The sequence below is a fragment of the Malus sylvestris genome, chromosome 11 (assembly GCF_916048215.2).
Source record: "Malus sylvestris chromosome 11, drMalSylv7.2, whole genome shotgun sequence".
NCBI classification, from domain to species: Eukaryota; Viridiplantae; Streptophyta; class Magnoliopsida; order Rosales; family Rosaceae; genus Malus; species Malus sylvestris.
The window spans coordinates 30935999-30948183 of record NC_062270.1 but is presented as its reverse complement, the minus strand read 5'-3'; the positions used below and the strand labels follow the sequence as shown (position 1 = coordinate 30948183).

Genomic DNA, 12185 nt, shown 5'->3' with positions numbered 1-12185 from the left:
GGATGGACATGTTTAATGCAAAAATCTGGTGGAATGAAGTAGGTAAGGCATGGCAAGGTGGAGAATTGTTGGTGAGGGTAGGTATTGAGTCATCCACTCACATGTCATGGTGAGTTAAGCATTGCATCATCCACTCAAATGTCATGGTGAGTTAAGCATTACATCATCACTAAAAAATCTGGTGGAAGTAAAACAAAGGGAAGGCCACGGCATTGATGAATTTTATGGGGTATGCATGGTTTTGAGTGAAGTTTTGGCCAATCCTTCTAGAAATTTATCCCTTCTTGCAACTTGTATTTGTTTCACCAGATTTTTAGCATGTTCCTAGCCTCTTTTGTCTTCAAATTCGTCCATCCATCTTGCTCATATCATATGTAATCCATTCCAAGCTCAAAACTGCTCCAAAATGCACCAAAATGCACTTTCTTGCTACCTTAGCCCTTTGGACCTACAAACACACGAAAATGGCTTAAAGTACTAAAATAACTAAGAACTAATAACGTAAATGCAAGAAAACTAGTTAACTAAGTCGCATAAATATGCGTCTATCAAATTCCCCCACACTTAGCTATTGCTAGTCCTCGAGCAAAATAAAACAAATAAAACATAACCTAACCTTCCAACATTTGCTACAGGGATTTCCAATGCACATGACATGTTAAAAATTATCATTCCCACAGAATTGAGTCAATTTAACACTTAAGCACATACTTAATCATAGTCACTACTTACTAATTCACAATTAACCAATTAAAACAATGTTTTGAATGTAGTAACATGCCTTAGAGAATTCCCTCAATCCTTACAAGATACGCACTCTATTTTCACTCAGATTTTCTAACTACACACCCTATACTAGTTATATGTGAGAGAATTGATGTAGATATAAAAACGAATGCTCACATATATGTATAACAAAGAACACAATTTCTAGAGTTAATAAGCATGTTGAGATATGATCTCATGAATGGAATGCTACTACTTAGATGCGAGAACCAGTGACCATATGCTCATACCAAGTTCAATCTCCACAAATTGAAACACATAACACTCAAGATAGAAGTCAAGGGTTGTAACGGGGCTTGGGGTATTGGCTAACAAAGAAAGGATAAGGAAAACAAACGTTCTTAAAGTGATAGTAAGCAAAGTAATGAAATTGAGACTTAGAATTTACTTAGATTGCAGAAATTAGCTTTAAAACACAAGGGGAAGATTTAAACAACTCCTTAGGGTCGAATTCATTGTTTTGGACCCCTTCTTCATCAAACAACACTTTAGGACTCTTTTTCACTTCTTTTCAACTCTTTTCGCATTCTTTTCATATTTTTCTTTTCTTTTTTTCTTTCTTTTTACCCGTGCCTATGGCACATAATTCCTTATGAAAAACACTTCCCCCACACTTGTTTTCTGCCACAAAGGAATTCAATTTGAATCATGCTTTACTACGCTTTAAGAACAAGGTTAATGGATGGTCCTAATCTAAGCTAGGTGAGGGTAATGTGGGTTACAAAGAAAAGGCTCACAAAGCTCAACGGGATTAAAACGTACAAAACGTAATGACATAGGGGATTCATGGCTTTTTGGTTATGGTGGTGGTCACTACACAACTTTATCTTGAATATGTGTTATGCAAATCAATGACATGCTTTGAATGAAATGGGTATGAGTTCTAGCATTTGGAACTAAATGATGAAACGCCTTCTAAGTAGTAACCAAGCAAAGAATAATGAGATCATGCAACGACTTAGAAAACAATAAATCACAGATTATTAACTCTCCAAATAAACGTTTAGGCTCAAGTCTCACAAGGTTGTAGCGTTAGTTTGAGTTCTTTCCTTCAAGCATGTTACAAAAACTGATTTTTCCTTTAAGATTGCATGTAAATTCATAAGTTATAACCACAACCAAGCATAAACAAAGAGTAAATCAAACTTTCATCCATGTTAATCACTCTCTTTAACAGCCATGAAATTACAAACCAAATCCTCATCATTGTGTTGGAAGGTACCCTAAGACACAAACAAACACACAAAAACAACTCTTTTTGGGTTTTGCAAAGCAATTTTTCAAATTTTTATGTGATTTTCGGAGTTATAAGTCAGCACACACTAAAACTCACCAAAACAGCCTAAAAACACCTAAAAACAGCAAGAAACAATATTGGGAAGTATGAGTGAGAAAACCCTACGAATTTGCATCAAAACACTTTGGTTACCCCCCCCACACTTAAACCAAACATTGTCCTCAATGTTTCAAAGCATAACTAACACAAAAACACATAAACAAACAAACAAACACTAACAAACTAAATATGGCAGAAACTAATTAAACAACAAAGAGAAGGGTTTAGGAACGCAAATCTGGAATTGGAGTGCTCTCTAGGCCTTCCTTTGTCGAATGCATGGGTTGCCTCCCATGAAGCGCTTTCTTTAACGTCTTCCAGCAGGACGGTACCTCCGTTTAAGCTTGACTAGGTGCCACGGCATGGAGGGGTACATCCTCCATGACATGCTCCTTGAAATACTCATGCATTGGGTCTATGTATGGCAGTGGATAATGATGGTCCCAGATTGTGGCATTGAGCTTCCCAAGGTCAAAGTAAAAACTCCCATAATCATGGATTCGATTTGGTACCTGCACCACAGAAGGCAATAACCTATTAGTGGAAATGGGAATTGGAATTAGAGGAGGAGGCTTACCAATGCATGTAGATGAAGACTCAAAAGGGGCAGCAAAGGTGGTGCTCTCGGCCAGATTTGGTATTTTGGGTGTAATGACATGTTTTGTATGCTCCACTCCAATACCCTCTTCGATGATGCATCTAGGGACATCCTTCTTGATTGGTGCGCATGAATGTTCCTTCCCCACATGTTTAATCACATCTATTGCAAAACAAGAACGAACATCATGAGGATTCTTAACATATTTAGGAACTTTGAATTTAATCAATTCATCACCAAACTCCATTGTTAACTCTCCCTTAGCCACATCAATCTTGGTTTGGGCTATCTTCATGAAGGGCCGCCCTAATAGTATCGGCAATGGGGTAGAATAGGGTGAATCCTCCATGTCAAGCACGTAAAAGTCCGCTGGAAAAATCAAATTGCCCACCTGCACCAACACATCTTCCAAAACACCCTTTGGATATGCATTAGAACGATCGGCTAATTGAATAATCACACCATCGTTTTTAAGCTCACCTAAGTTCATAGATGCATAAATAGAGTATGGCATAACATTAATCGAAGCCCCTAAGTCTAACATGCATTGTTCAAACTTAGTCTTGCCAATAACGCACGGAATTGTAAAACTACCCGGATCTTTGCATTTAGGGGGTAATTTCCTTTGTAACATGGCAGAAACATTCTCACTTACTTGGACCACCTCTTTGTTCGAAATCCTTCTCCTTGATGTACAAAGGTCTTTTAAACATTGAAAAACAAAGGGAAGAAAGCACCTAAACGTTCCAACGATCCATGTTGGATAGCAAGCGCGTCCAAGGACTTTTCTCCTTCTCCTTGCCGCCACAACAAGGTTGGAATGATGTTGAAGGGTTGTTTATTTGGAGGAATGGATGGGAAGGGGTTTAGATATGTAGGAGAGGCAAGGAAAGGCTTGGAGAATGGTTAATTTCTGGATGATTTGAATGAGGTTGCTGCCATGGTATTTATAGGAAGAGGATGGACATGTTTAATGCAAAAATCTGGTGGAATGAAGTAGGTAAGGCATGGCAAGGTGGAGAATTGTTGGTGAGGGTAGGTATTGAGTCATCCACTCACATGTCATGGTGAGTTAAGCATTGCATCATCCACTCAAATGTCATGGTGAGTTAAGCATTACATCATCACTAAAAAATCTGGTGGAAGTAAAACAAAGGGAAGGCCACGGCATTGATGAATTTTATGGGGTATGCATGGTTTTGAGTGAAGTTTTGGCCAATCCTTCTAGAAATTTATCCCTTCTTGCAACTTGTATTTGTTTCACCAGATTTTTAGCATGTTCCTAGCCTCTTTTGTCTTCAAATTCGTCCATCCATCTTGCTCATATCATATGTAATCCATTCCAAGCTCAAAACTGCTCCAAAATGCACCAAAATGCACTTTCTTGCTACCTTAGCCCTTTGGACCTACAAACACACGAAAATGGCTTAAAGTACTAAAATAACTAAGAACTAATAACGTAAATGCAAGAAAACTAGTTAACTAAGTCGCATAAATATGCGTCTATCACAAAACCATTTCATTTATCAACATATCTAACCCCTCACTATAAAACATGTATAATTTTTCCCAGAATCAAGATATAAGCATATACATAAATATATATGTAAATATATCAATTCAAATCATGCTTCACATAATCATATTCATATGTATGCCATGCCAAGATATAACAAAGTAAGCAATTCAGGTAAGAATAATTTCATAGAAATATAACATGTTAGCCGGAACCCTTATGGTAGTCTATACGACTGAATTCATAGCTCAAAAGTCAATCTAGCCGAAGTCACTACAATGACCTATACGGCACTATACTGCACAAGAGTCAGAACCAAATGAAAAGGTCTATACGACAATAATGGGTGTAATATAATCATGCTCAATACTACTCTCACATAATAGCTGGGGGATAAATCGCTAGTCACCTAATAGTCGGAACCATAGTGAAGGTCTGTATGATAAAACTATGCACCTAAATTGGATCTAATATGAGCATATGGTGGGAGAGGTGACATAATAAACAGGCCTGTGCCATATCTCTGGCTAAATCACAATCACCCTAGGTGCAGTTTTATGAGCTCAACGTTATTCTATCACATATCGCATCATCGATAATTCACATAACTAAACATAACTCACCTGAGCTTACCTTAGCATCCACAGCACCACAATTATATATAATGCATCAAATACCAATTCATAAATGAACTATAAATTCAAATGCTTGGCATTTAAGGCATACTTTCATTTAAACACATATTTCTAGGAAAATATCAAGTATATAAATATATACTGAAAACCAAAAACCCACTCACTGGTATGTCGAAGGGTCATAGCCCCCGAGTCACCCTTGAATACGCTTGTCCTCGGGATAAGTCTCACCTATATGCGAATTAACTATAAAAACGTTATTTAAAGCACATAGACAAAACTACCTAATAACTTCTCATACATTGCTCAAATTTGGTATTTGAATATACCAACGTGATCTACACAACGTCCTTATATTTTTAGAAAAAAATTTTGATCACCCACGCGCCGCCACGCACCGGCAAGGGCACGGCCTTACGCGCCCCCACGCGCGGCCATGTGACAGGAATACTGACGGCGTCAGTCAACGCCCTCAGGTATATACCGAGGAATATTTCATTAAGTCCTAACGGAATCCGTCCAAACTAACTAACGGTGTCGGAATATTCCGTCAGACTTGACGGAATATTCTGTCGTCTCCTATTTCTGGACTCCGGCGACCGTCGCCGGTGCCGAACAACTGGGAAAATTTTAAACCGTGATATCTCGGCCATTTTTGCACCATTTTTCACGATCTTTATACCAAAATGAAGTGCATGGAGAATAGAACAAGTTTATACCTCTTTCAAGCCTAAAAAACTACGGGATCTCGTCGGGAAAATTCGAGGAAAACCAACCAAGCTTCGACCTCTCGATTTCGACGTCCAAAACCACCCAACGAACTTCTCTGAGCCTTTAGAGGGCCTCCCAAAGCTCCCTGTGAGCTTAGAATTTCCAAAAACACATGTTTTTACGTTAGCATGAACAATGTTCAAATCGGAGATTCTTGATTCACGAGGTTTTCGAAGGTTTTCATACCTGAAACTGGTATGGATGAGCTCGTGGTGAGGAGATGAAAACAATACAACCAAGCACGATCTCGATCCATGCATGAATGGGTGAGTTTGGTGCTCGTCCGTACGAAGAAGGAGGAGAGAAAGAAGGAGGAGAGAGAGTGAGTCTGAAAGAAAGAGCACGGGAGAGAAGATAAAGAATGAGGTTTGTGTATGTGTGTGTGTCCCACGTGGTCACCAACCAACCAAGAACATGACATCCAAGAACCAAAATACATCACACACATACACTACAATTTCAACGTCTAAGGATAAAACCGTCTTTTCACGTCCTCGAGAATAAAATAATACATCTCTCTGGGACGAGCTGTGACAATCTACTCACTTTAATAAAATTTCGTCCTCGAAATTACACCCAATCAATACATCCACTAATAATCATAAAATAGACGTGGATACATCTCTCTCATACAGTGCTCCGTCTCCCAAGTAGCTTCTTCCACTGACTGATTTCTCCATAATACTTTCACCAAGCGCACGGTCTTATTCCTTAGTTCCTTATCCTTCCAATCCAAAAGAGTCATTGGTTCCTCATCATAAGTCAAATTCGGATTAATTTCCAAAGGTTAAGGAGGAATCACATGTGAAGGATCTTAAACAAAATGTCAAAGTATCGAAACATGAAACACATCATGCATATTAGACAACTCTGGAGCCAACTCAAGCCTGTAACTAACCTCACCGACTCACTCGGTGATCATATATGGTCCAATGTACCTAAGACTAAACTTTCCTTTCTTTCCAAATCGTACAACACCTTTCCAAGGCGATAGCTTCAAAAATACCTAATCACCTACATTGTACTTCCGATCAGTGGCATGCTTGTCTGCTAAGCTCTTTTGTCTGAGGATAATATGTCATACTATAAAGTAATCTCGTACCAAGAGCTTCCTGAAATGCTACCTAGAACTTGGAAGTAAATCTAGGATCCCGATCTAAGATAATATTAACTAGAACGCCATGATACTTCACAATCTGTGATATGAATAATTTAGCTAATCGGCTTAATGAATATTTTCATCTCATTGGAATAAAATGTGCTGACTTAGTAAGCCGATCAACTACCACCCAAATGCGGTCATAACCATTATGTGTATGAGGAAACTTGTACACAAAATTCATAGTAATATTTTCCCATTTCCACTGTGGAACGAGAAATGGCTGCATCAACCCAAATGGCTTCTTCTTTTCAGTTTTAACTTGTTGGCAAATGGCACGCATACTCACATATTCGGCAATTTCTCTTTTCATACCGGGCCAATAATAAAATGGTCTAATGGTATGATACATCTTAGTGCCTCCTGGATGCATCGCATATGCCGAAATATGTGCTTCATCCAAAATTTCTTTCTTTAACTTGGCATACATTTTGCTTTCCTGCATAAGCATACCATCAGTTTCTCGAATCTTGAAATCTTTTTTCTTCCCTCGATTTCTTGCTTGAATTATTTCCTAGGTCTCTTCATCATTCATCTGGGCCTTGAGCACACAATCGATTAAAATTGACCTAACTTGAAAATTAGCAAGTAAGGCTTCTTCTCGATCTTCCACTCCTAACTCCACTCCAGTGGACCTCGAGTCCACAAGAAGATGAACATGACAATCATAAATGGCATTAAGTTTGGCTGGAGTCTTCTTACTAAGTGCATCTGCCACTGCATTTGCACGACCAAGGTGATACTCAATCGTGCAATCATAATCACTAAGTAACTCAATCCACCTCCGCTGCCAAAGATTAAGATCTCTCTGAGTAAAAAGATACTGAAGACTCTTATGATCTGTGAAGATCTTACATTTCTTACCATAAAAATAATGTCTCCAAATCTTCAAAGCAAAGATGATAGTCGCTAACTCCAAATCATGAGTAGGGTAATTCCTCTCATGAGGTTTCAACTGTCTCGAAGCATAAGCAATCACCTTACCATGTTGCATCAATACACAACCCAAACCATTCAAAGAAGCATCACTATAAACTTCAAAATTACCGATATCATCTGAAAGTGCTAGAACAGGTGCATGAGTGAGATAATACTTCAACTGCTGAAAACTTTGCTCATAATTATTATCCCACTCAAACTTAATATCCTTTCGAGTCAACCTCGTCAATGGCAAAGCAATCACTGAAAAATCCTTAACGAATCGTCTATAATAGCCTACTAGGCCAAGAAAACTCTGTACCTTAGTGACGATTCGAGGTTGCTCCCAATTCTCTATAGCTGCCACTTTCTGAGAATCCACTTGAATGCCTTGAGTAGAAATGACATGTCCCAAAAATGTCACTTGATTCAACCAAATTTCACATTCGCTAAACGTAGCATATAGCTGGTGTTCCCTCAAACCGCTCAACACCAATTTTAGATGTCTAGTATGCTCAACCTTAGACTTAAAGTATACCAGAATATCGTCAATGAAAACAATAACAAATCTGTCCAAATATGGCTGAAATACTCGATTCATCAAATCCATAAAGCTTCTGGTGCATTAGTTAACCCGAATGGCATTACAAGAAACTCATAATGATTGTATTGAGTCCTGAATGCGGTCTTAGGGACATCTTCATTTTTAATCTTCAACTGGTAATAACCCGACCTCAAGTCAATCTTAGAAAACACACAGGCACCTCTGAGTTGATCATATAAATCATTTATACAAGGTAACGGATAACGGTTCTTAATGGTTACCCGATTCAATTGCCTGTAATCAATGCACAGCCTCAAAGTTCCGTCTTTCTTCCTCATAAATAAGACTGGAGCTCCCCAAGGTGAAGTACTAGGCTGAATAAAACCTTTATCCACTAATTCTTGCAATTGAACTTTCAATTCCCTTAATTCAGCATGAGCCATTCTATAAGGAGTCAAAGATATAGGATTCGCACCTGGAAGCATATCAATAACAAACTCCACATCTCTATCTGGCGGCAACCCAGGCAAATCCTCAGGGAATGCATCCGAAAAATATCTGACCACACGTACATCCTCCACACTACTAGGAGCATCATCATTCAACACCACATAAGCCAAATATCCCTGACAACCTTTCGATAACAATCTTTTGGCTTTCATAGCAGAAATAACACCATGCCTTACCCCACTAGGCTCTCCTACAAATGTAACTTCAAGTAATCTAGGATAATTAAATGTGACTGTTTTTCCATAACAATCTATCTTAGCACGATTATAGTGCAACCAATCAGTGCTCAAAATCACATCAAAATCCATAATATCCAATGGCATAAGATTAGCTGGCATAACAATATCCTCTATCATCACTAGACATCCTGGATATACCCAATCCACAAAACATCTATCCCCTCTATGCATAGAAAACTCTAAATCATATCCTAGAGGTGTAGGATGAGGTTGTGTCACTTGAGCAAATGTATGAGAAATAACAGAATGCGTAGCACCACAATCAATCAATACTCTAGCAAAATGACTAAGAATATTTAATGTACCTATGATTAAATCAGGATTGTTCTGAGTATCTTGCAGTGACATGTTATGAATACGTCCCTGATTCTGTTATTGTCCACCACGACCTCTGTTAGCATGAACACCATATCCCTATCTCGACTGACCAGACTGCCTCGAAGATCCTGCACTGCTAGCAGCAATCTCTCCCTGCTGGGATTATCCCCCTTGGTACCACTGAGACCCACCGGCTGAATGTGGTTGATACGACATAGAACATTCCTGATACTGAGGGTCTTGAGAGTATTGATACTGCCCTGAAGTATAAGGAGCGGCGTCACCCTGATAATGATGGGCACCTCCTCGTCCATTCTGGGTATAATCACTAGATCCTGAAGCTTACTGAGTCGGTACAGGTGGTAGGAAGGAAGGCTGCTGGGTCTCTGCTGATTCTGAGGGCATTGAGTAGCCCTATGACCCATCTGTCCACAAGTATAGCATCCACCGCTTGCTCTCCTACACTCCCAAAAATGCCTATTACTACACTTGCGGCATAAATTAGCACATGAACCACCAAAGTCTATCTGCCACCAAAGTTTATCTGCACATGAAGCAATTAAGATAAGAAATATACGAATAATTAAAACTAAATCTACTAGAGTGCACTACTAAACAGGAAATGTTAGGAGTAAGATACAAAAGTAAATACTCCTAATTAGAGCATAGAAAGTCTAGGTGTAGTCCAGTAGGACAAGTACTAATTATACAGTACCATAAGATGTCCTACAATTATTTTGATAGGTCATAACCACCGAAATCCTCAAGGCCACCGACAACAAGCTTACTTAAAACCTGGAGGGGCGCAAAACAGAAAAAGTGAGTGGGAAAAAACAAATGTTTTACAAAACCATTTCATTTATCAACATATCTAACCCCTCGCTGTAAAACATGTATAATTTTTCCCAAAATCAAGATATAAGCATATACATAAATATATATGTAAATATATCATTTCAAATCATGCTTCACATAATCATATTCATATGTATGCCATCCCAAGATATAACAAAGTAAGCAATTTCGGTAAGAATAATTTCATAGAAATATAACATGTTGGTCGGAACCCCTGTGGTAGTCTGTACGGCTGAATTCATAGCTCAAAAGTCAATCTAGCCGAAGTCACTACAATGACCTATACGGCACTATACTGTACAAGAGTCGGAACCAAATGAAAAGGTCTATACGACAATAATGGGTGTAACATAATCATGCTCAATACTACTCTCACATAATAGCTATACGGCACTATACTGCATAAGAGTCGGAACCATAATGAAGGTCTGTAAAACAAGACTATGCACCTAAATTGGATTCAATATGAGCATATGGTGTGGGAGGTGACATAATAAACAGGCATGTGCCATATCTCTGGCTAAATCACAATCACCCTAGGTGCAGTTTTATGAGCTCAACGTTATTCTATCACATATCGCATCATCGATAATTCACATAACTAAACATAACTTACCTGAGCTTACCTGAGCGTCCATAGCACCACAATTATATATAATGCATCAAATACCAATTCATAAATGAACTATATATTCATATGCATGGCATTTAAGGCATATTTTCATTTAAACACACATTTTTGGGAAAATATCAAGTATATAAATATAGACTGAAAACCAAAAGCCCACTCACTGGTATGTCGAAGTGTCGTAGCCCCCGAGTCGCCCTTCAATACGCTCGTCCTCGGGATAAGTCTCACCTATATGCGAATTAACTATAAAAACGTTATTTAAAGCACATAGACAAAACTAGCTAATAACTGCTCATACACTGCTCAAATTTGGTATTTGAATATACCAACGTGATCTACACAACGTCACAAACATCCCCATATTTTTAGAAAAACTTTCCGATCACCCACGCGCCCGCAAGGGCACGCCCTGCGAGCCCCCACGTTTGCCACGTGACAGGCATACTGACGACGTTAGCCAACGCCGTCAGATATATACCGGGGAATATTCCATTAAGTCCTAACAGAATCCATCTAAACTAACTGACGGCGTCGAAATATTTCGTCAGACTTGACAGAATATTCCGTCATCTCCTAACTCTGAACTCCGACGACCGTCGCCGACGCCAGAAAACTAGGAAATTTTTAAACCGTGACATGTCGGCCGTTTTTGCACCATTTTTTACGATCTTTATACCAAAATGAAGTGCTTGGAGAATAGAACAAGTTTATACCTCTTTCAAGCCTAAAAAACCACGGGATCTCGCCATGAAAATTCGAGGAAAACTAGCCAAGCTTCGACCTATCGATTTCGACATCCAAAACTACCAACGAACTTCTCTGAGCCTCTTGAGGGCCTCCCAAAGCTCCTTGTGAGCTTAGAATTTCCAAAAACACATGTTTTTACGTTAGCATGAACAATGTTCAAATCAAAGATTCTTGGTTGACGAGGTTTTCGAAGGTTTTCATACCTGAAACTGGTATGGATGAGCTTGTGGTGAGGAGATGAAGACAATACAACCAAGCACGATCTCGATCCATGTGTGAATGGGTGAGTTTGGTGCTCATATATACAAAGAAAGATGAGAGAGAGTGAGTCTGAGAGAGAGAGCACGGGAGAGAAGAGAGAGAATGAGGTTTGTGTGTGTATGTGTCCCACATGGTCACCAACCAACCAAGAACATGACATCCAAAAACCAAAATATGTCAAACACATACACTACAATTTCAACATCTAAGGATAAAACTGTCTTTTCACGTCTTCGAGAATAAAATAATACATATCTTCGGGACGGGCTGTGACAATAAACTTTCTAGTTTAAGTGTGATTGTGTAAATCCTAAATTGGATTTGATGCTAGTTATTCTTTCCTATATGGACTTGTAGTCCT

At 38.9% G+C, this 12185-nt stretch overlaps 1 long non-coding RNA gene across 1 annotated transcript; it reads right to left on the bottom strand.

Moving 5' to 3' along the window:
- Nucleotides 1–5084: 5084 nt before the first annotated feature.
- LOC126588616 (uncharacterized) lies at nt 5085–5899 on the bottom strand. The gene is made up of 3 exons (XR_007611534.1): nt 5829–5899; nt 5591–5734; nt 5085–5102 (listed from the first exon to the last, which is right to left on the bottom strand). It is a non-coding gene; the product is annotated as an uncharacterized LOC126588616 (long non-coding RNA).
- Nucleotides 5900–12185: the final 6286 nt, after the last annotated feature.